Here is an 8514-nt window from a genome sequence, read left to right on the forward strand (position 1 = left end):
AAATGGGTTGGTTGGATGTCTATGTTTAGGGGTCTGTGATGAAAGAGAAAATGGTTGTTGAATTATTTCCTTAGCACAAGTCCCAACTCTACAGTAACTGATGGTCTTTCAACAGTATATGAAGTTCACATCTTTTCTCAGTGTTGTTAGATTTCAGTGGTTTCCACATTTCATGAGAAGTTTAGTTATTGAATTTGCATACTGGCAAATGTTGTAAGAGATTTTCTTGAATACTTCTCCAGTAATTTTATTTTGCTTGTTAGACCTGTTTTGTTTTTGGCAAACGAATCGACCATCTACCGGCTGTTTTATTCCTTGCCTGAGACTACCTATGAGGTGATTTCTTCAATTTTGGTGCTGTGACTACGGGGAGAAGAAATCCTTCAATTGGTGTCGTATTCACGAACAAAGAAGAGCCAAATCGTTCAACTGGGCCGTGACCAGGATCAAAACATAGCAAGAATCTTTCAGTGTGTGTTTCTACAAGTACGTCAGGAGCAAGGTATCTATTCACAATGAACTGACCACGAGTGTGAATGTGAGTGTGAATGGTTATACATCTATATATGTGGCCCTGTGGTGCAGTGGTAAACTGTCCAGATGGTACCCTTTGCCCAATGACTGCTGTGATTGGCTGGCCCATGATCCTGAAGAGGACAAAGTTGCTTAATGTTTTTGTAAACATAAACTATGACCTACAGATGGCACCACAATCACAGTCATTGGCCCAAAACATCAATTACATTAATTAATTTGTGAAATAATAAATAATAGGTGTGATAGGTTGTTACTCCAGGTTTGCCTGCAGCCAAAATGATACACAGCTGTCCAGCTCGTAGAATGGTAAAGTTTAGGGCTCACCCAGCCCAAGTCTGAGAAATGAGAATGTTCTCCTGTTCCTAACTGTTCTTTAAAACTGATAATAAAAGTCCATCAAAGCCTGGAGGCTGCTACAGCAGAGCAGTGATACATGTTTGTTTACCACTCCTCCGGGGGACAGGATGTGCACTTGACATATTTTACCCACATAATCAGCTAACCATGTCACCATGGGAAAATAATTGCCAATTTTGCAGATGCGGCAGTCCCCCGTGATGGGCTCTGGTGAAATGTATGGCAATAACGCTGCATCGCATCCCTGGCATTTGAGCATGAAGCTGAATGTAAATAAGTGACGGTGAGTAGTGATGCACTGTTATGTCAGGTTTCCATTGCAGTGCAGCCGGAGGTCATTCAGCTTTGCACAAATTGTTCATCACCCACTGTATATGGGCTTTTACGATGAGAGATAGAATACATTGGTTTTTATTTGTCGACATTTCATTTCACTAGACCATGAACCTAATAATGCACAGAGAAATGCGGCACAGCATAGATACGGAGTGGCAGAAAGTCAGAGACAGCACTGTAGCAGATACACGCTCTCAGCCATGGAAGGCCTGGGCTCCGACTCTGACACAAAAGATTAACAGAGTCTGAAAAACTCATATAATGACATAGAAATACAGACCATTTAATTTGTAATTATACTACACATTACCATATAAACAAATTGTTAAAAATCTGGTTTACATTATAACGTTGACATTATACTTAGCTGTGATTGGACGATATATTGCTTTTAGACTCCTCTGCCCCTCAGGCAGAAACACAAGACATTGCTTCAACTTTTTTAAGCAGGTTTATGTACTGTATATAATTATGTTGTCAAAGTTTTAATTAAAAATTGATTCATGGCAGGTGAATGAATTGTGAATGGCAATATGGAGACACAATATTCAGTAAAATAAAACCTATTAAACATCAGACAAAGCCACTCTATTTTATATATGAAAATGATGCAGGCTAAAAAACATAATAGTAAAAGTAATACAACATAACAATGTACAGGATGGTGCTGTATACTAAAGACAATCCAACATGAAAACATAGCCGTCGTCCGCGTATAGCAACGTGTGACAACTTCGTGTTCGTCTGCTCCTCTTTAGTTCACGGTGCACGGAAAGTAGTTGGCGAGTTTTAACGTCATACATCAGAATGATGGAAAACTTAAAGAAATTACCAATTATTTCTACCATTGCAAACGTATTAATCAATCTAAATGTCTCCCAGCCAAACATGGCCGATCAGCTCCCAGCTTTATCTTTGGTAACACTCATATAGGAAGATAATAGATATTCAGCGTGTCCTTAAACTGCTGGCATATACAGAACCACATGTACTTAAAATAATTAAAACGTCCTACTCAGTAGTGGTGGTCCACTGTGTTCTCCTTTAAATGTGACTAATACTGCCCACCAGCAGCAATCTTAATTGATTGCACTGCAGCACGTTAGTGTGCGCTCATAACTTTACTTCCTTTATAAGACGTCTCTGTTCTCTCCGAGTGTAGGGTTCACCTGAGGAGCCGAGAACCAGAAACTGTTGCTTTCATTTAAATATATGGGTGGCACCCAAAGTTGGGGGCATGGAGTCATTATAGCGAGGGCAGGAAAAATAAGTGAGAGCAATTCTGCATTGTAATTTTATTTTCTCTTTTTCAGTGAGAATATCTGTGTTTGTGAATGGAGTTTTGGTAGAGAGCGAGGGGCAGACAGAAGTGACACTCTTCTCTCCACCTTAAAAAATTCACAGTGAAAATCTCAACTTCAACTTTTCCACCTCCAGTTCAGACTTCTATCTTCTGGACACCACTGTCAAACCATCAAACACACCAGGTCCCACTGCCTCCTTTTGGATCCAGTTTCTCAGCTCCGTCTGTAACACATGACTTTTGACTCTTAATTCTTTCAGCTCCGTCTTCAACCTCTACTTCACCTCTTTAATGAATTGTTTGTTGCCATAGATGGTTGACTCCAGGTATTTGAACAAGGGCTGTTCAAATTAACCACTTGTTATAATTCAATTATGAAATTAATAAGATCAAGATTCATAACACGTGTGTCCAATGACACACTGTTTATCCAGGGACACCAACATTCATCCACTCATCGTTGCTGATTGTGAGATCTTAAGTGTAAAAAAATTAAAGAATAAAAAGACGGAACAGTCCACACACACGTCAACATTTACACACACACTGCAATGAATGTTTTATTTCACCAAAGCACAGTCTAATCATTTGAAATATTTTACAGACCATACTTGCATATTAATATTACTGTGATTTGACATAATTATAAATGGACTTGTCATATTTAGGAATCTTGATTATCGATCATGATTAGTTGTGAATATTTGTGATTAATCCATATCTATCCCTTTTATTAATCAGATTAAATATGATGATCATTTATCTTTTTAATCATTTTAATCCTCTACAGTCACATATGGCCGACATAACTGATGGACCTCATCTTTTACAAAGAAATGATCCATAAAAGGCAAAACCTATGGGACATTCAAAAATATATAAAGGTGTACTGTGATGACAGTGATGTATAACCTGTTTACTATGAGGAGCACTGCTACTGCTGCTGCTGCTGCTACTGCTGCTGCTGCTACTGCTGCTGCTGCTACTGCTGCTGCTGCTGCAGCAGCATTGGTTTTCTCCCAACAGCTAATCCACTGCTCTACTTCTTTTATATATATGGTACATACCTGCAGTAGGTGACTGTAGTAGTTGATTCTTCAAAATTAATGCTTTGGAAACATGTTGTGCACTGTATACTGCTCTCCTGTAGTCTAGGTGGCGCTATAACAACTTGTAATGTAGTTACATCAGGCAACATTACCTCTGTTTTAACATTACACAGGGCAACCTCACAGAGCAGTCTTCTCTGAATGACCCTTCCATGCTTGGAATAAAAGAACTGTATACAAAAAAAACTGTACGTGCGCAAAGTTGGTCAGTGCGACTTTGGTTCACTCCTGTCTTCTGTTTTCCATGTTTCAGAGACTGTCCACATTACACTCAGGTCATTTTTCACTGCTGTGCTCTCTGCAGATGCCTTGCACATCTCTGGGTATCGCTCCCGTCTTAACTGGCCCGTGGCAGAGCCTGGAAGGAGTAAAAAGCTGAGCTCTGAACAACAAGACCTCCTGACAGTATTCTCATTACTCGCAGTGCAGGTGTCCCGCTGCCCACAACCTAACTACAGAAGCTTAATCTCTGTGCACTTGACGCTGCACAGTATCCGCCCTTACACTATCCGCCCCTTACAGTGGCGGGAGGGCAGAGATATGAGTCTGACTCACAGTCTACATCGTACGGTTTAATTTAGAGGCTCACAAGGAGCCAATTAAACCAATGTGAAGACATGGAGAGTGACGGCGTCCTCTCCTGACAGGAGTAAATTCCAATCAATGACTAATAAGGGGAAATGTGGCTTTAAAAATACCTTATATCACCATTGAGGTCATCACATGGATTTACCAAGTTATAAATAAGTATTTTGGTTGGATACAGCTTAGAGATGGATACAGTTAGGAATACAAACAACTGCCTACAAAGTTCAACTTACAAATGCTGACAAATATTCTAATCTAATCACTAATCACTTCAGTCACTTCTAATGATGCAGGTGTTATCATGAAGTCTACACAAATTAAATGTAATGGCACACAACTGGGTTAAACCCCATCGGAACGTCTTTGTGTTTCTGGGCCAAATACTTCATCTCAAATTGCACCTGAGACACATAATGGCAGCAACCCAGGCCTGGAAACATAGTGGGTAATATCTGCTAAAATGTGTGAGTGGATGTGCAATTACTACTGACAAAAAGAATTGGTCTCTGCCTCCGCTGACGACACCAGGGATGGGTTTCAATGAGAAAACAGACTCTCTTTACAAGAGCTCCACTAGCTCCAGTAAGAATATTCATACATCTCCAATGCTACTGCAATGAAACTGTACTAAAACAGTGCACTACAGGGCATTGTGTCAAAGTTTGAATCCAAAAGTCCAGCCGGAGACTACTCAGCTCATCGGCTGCTGCTGACTACAGACAACCACACCCTCTCCCCTCAGGACCATGAGCTGCACACAATGTGCATATGAAGATATCCAGCAGTTATATCAAACACACAAGGCTGAGATTAAGCAAATGATGAATCCAAACATCTAATGATAATGTGTTTTAAATGTTATTAGATATATTGTTTGCTACATTTGGGCTAAAATTCAGCAGAAAGACTTAAAGTGATGCTCAGGAACATGGAAAAGTAAGGAAAATCTGAGGACATCTTTATTAAGACCAAAATCCAAAGTTAGTTAGTTAGTTAGTTAGTTGGTTGGTTAGTTAGTTAGTTATGGACTTTGTTACATTTATGTTGACAGTATGCCTGTGAAAAAATATGGAACACCAATGGCAGAAGTGTGAAGAAAAAAACAACAACTATTTGACTCATTATTATTAATTAGCAATTTAGGGCAAAATAACAAAATAAGCAGAATAAAATAAATAGCATTTTTCTTATTTAATTATTCAATGTAATTATCTATCAATTGTTGTTGTTTATTATATAAAAACAATAATGTTATAATAACTTTAGCCATGCAACGTTGATATTGGACTTTCACATCTTAAGCTTCTTTTTTTAAAACAAACAAACAAACAAATCTTTATATACCATATCTGCATTTGGCGTGACCTGGTCAAGGGGTCCCTTAGTTTTCTCGTCCCTCACGTTTCTTATGTGTCCATCACTGGACGCGTGCTGCGTTAGGTCGGTCAGTCCACCATGACCTATGGAAAACGTGCGCCGGCTCTCAGTGCAGTGCAGTGTTTCCTTATTCCATTCCTCCCTGTATTTCTGCAGCCTTCATTAAGTTGGTGGGTTCTCAGTTGACTCCAATTGTCCGAGACCTGTAAAGCGGTGTCGGGGTCCGTGTCACTGTCACCCATGCTGTTTTGTTATGGTCGTGTCTTGTCTTCCGGTATCTTCTTCGTACCTCGACCAATGAGATGAATGGGATTCCGCATTGTCGTAAGCGCGTGTGAATGTGCTGTCAGCTCATTGGTCAGAGAGCAGGAGCCAACCTGGGGATACGTTTACCTTTAGTTTATAAGTTTTCATTAATTCCATCGACATTTTATAGACTATTTTTGACGGTAATAAGGGACAACGTGCGTCCCTTCTAATGTCAATACAAGACGTGCATTTTTGTTTCTAAAAGTAGGGTTCTGGGACTGGGGTTATGTACAAATAGATGTTGTTCTTTGTTTTATACTATATGTTTTATACATCCTCCGTTTTTACCCTACTTTTTTATCTACATGCGAAGCACTTTGTGAATTCCTTGAATTCCTTGTTTCTTACTTACTAATTACACAGCCACACTGATTGAATAAAACATACAGGGCTGCCTGTCCTGGTTACTAACGTCTTTTATAACTTCACCTAATAAAAGCTAATTAGCCTCCACCATTGCTCTGTTTATCAGGGGAAAAAATATGTATCACTTCAAGGAAACATGAACACATCACAACAACAGAACAACATGTTTCCAAGATTACATAGCTGAAGGGCATGCTGGGTAAAAGGAGCTGCCGACAGTGGAAAATTACGTTTTCACATCCTCACACAACAGACAGAACTGGAGGAAACACTGACGATCACACAGAGTACCAAGGAACAGGAACATGAGGGGCAACAACAGTCTAATTGAACCTAATGGCCAGACTTGATGACAACAGGGAGTTATACCTGGTTAACGCAGACGATTAAAGAGAACCTCACAAAAACGAAAAGTGTTAGTTCTCAAGTCTCGAGGCTGAACATTAGGCCATCGCACAGTGCCCAAGGACATTCGTCCAAAGTCCAGATTATATAGCTAGTGCACCTGAGTACGGCACACTTCCTTGGCACAGTATAAATGGAAGAGTCGTGCTGAAGTACGGTACACTTCATCACGCATACGCACGATATGACTGAATCATAACCTCAGACAGTCAGTGAATTCAGAAATGGGTGATGACTATTTTGAGTCATTGCAGCCATGCTGTCGAGTTCACTCTCCATCCCACTGCTGTAATCACGTATGATCACGTTGCACCATATGATGGAGGTAACCAGCAGCTTTGGGGTAAAGTGATTGACAGTGTCAGGGGTGTGTCCCGCCCTCACCAAATCACCTCAGTTACTGATTCTACCTCCGCTCGGGACATGAAAAAGACTGAAGCAATAAATGAAGGAATGAATATTTGTGAAGTACACACAGTCAGAGCTGATCGTGAGTCGGCATCTTTTCATGCACCACTGAACTGACTGGCAGGGGCAATTATACAGTAACTTCTCATCACAGATTTGAGACATCATTAGTTTCCACCGTGACGGTAATGAAAGGCTGTGGTGAGATTAGAATGGAGATGAAAAATGCTTGTTCATGTGTCAAGTGGATCTGCATATCCCTTTAACACCAGCCGCCGTGAATGACAGGTGTGAAAGTACATGAAGGTTCTGTTGTTGAACCGAGTCCTAAAGGTTGTCAATATAGATATTCATAACAACAGGTACAAGTGTGTTCATGGATATGTGTTTGTGTGTTTGAAAAGCCGCTGCTGTCTGTCTGTCTGACATTTCCCTCACATCTGGTATTTGAACTGCTCCGGAGCACTGACAAATGCCATGACTGCCACAGGCTCACTTTTAATTACACCTGTGTGGATTTTTCCGGGGCTCAGGGAGGAACTTAATTAGCTCACAGCCACTCAGGCCTGTTTCGGAATTGGTTTGTACAACCATCACAACACATTCCGTGGCATTACGTTGGCATTTAGTGGTCTCTGCCTGCGCTTACCTGGAGAATTACCAAACGTGGAGACGAGCAAATGTTCTCTGAGGATGGTGGAAGTCAATTTTCCATGAGAACAAACACAAGTGTTTGTCCATTGTATAATACTGTTATAATAATGTTGGGCCTGTTCCGAAAGGGAGAATAAAAAAAAGTTAGCTCTTCCACCTTCTGCTCAGTTCTGGTCAAGCTTTATGGCTGGTCAGCTGGACTATTTAATTACCCCTCTAAAGAGTTAGGACAACATGTTACCATCAACTGCCGTCTCTCCCTCGTCACCTCCTCACTTCCTTCTCCACAAACATCTCACTCAATAGTCTTTGTCTTTGTCTTTGCGACTGCAAACCTGCAAATCCCACCCGTCTGTCACCTCCGTTGGTGCCAGTTCAAGTTGTGTCTCTTCATCTGTTTAATTTCCTGTGTTTATTTTGTGTGTGTGTGTGTGTGTGTGTCTCACATCTTGTGTCTTCACCTCCCTTCCTCACCTGCCTCCCCCTCCTCCCTGATTGCCCAATCCTCTCCACCTGTGTCTTGTTAACTTCTCACTGTGTCTTCATACCTTGTGAATCCACTTCCTCCTGTGCTGATTTGTCGGCACTATTCCATTGTATTTGTATGTTTGTAGTTACCTGGTATTTCAGTTTACTAGTTCTGTATCTTACACCTCAATCCAGAAAGCTGGGAACTTTAAGTATTCTAGGTGCAAACTTTTTGAGGCTTTTACGGCGAATGAAGTCAGACATAAATAATAATAAAAAGATATGGCTGAACTAAGG

The sequence above is a fragment of the Cynoglossus semilaevis genome, chromosome 6 (assembly GCF_000523025.1).
Source record: "Cynoglossus semilaevis isolate Cse_v1.0 chromosome 6, Cse_v1.0, whole genome shotgun sequence".
NCBI classification, from domain to species: Eukaryota; Metazoa; Chordata; class Actinopteri; order Pleuronectiformes; family Cynoglossidae; genus Cynoglossus; species Cynoglossus semilaevis.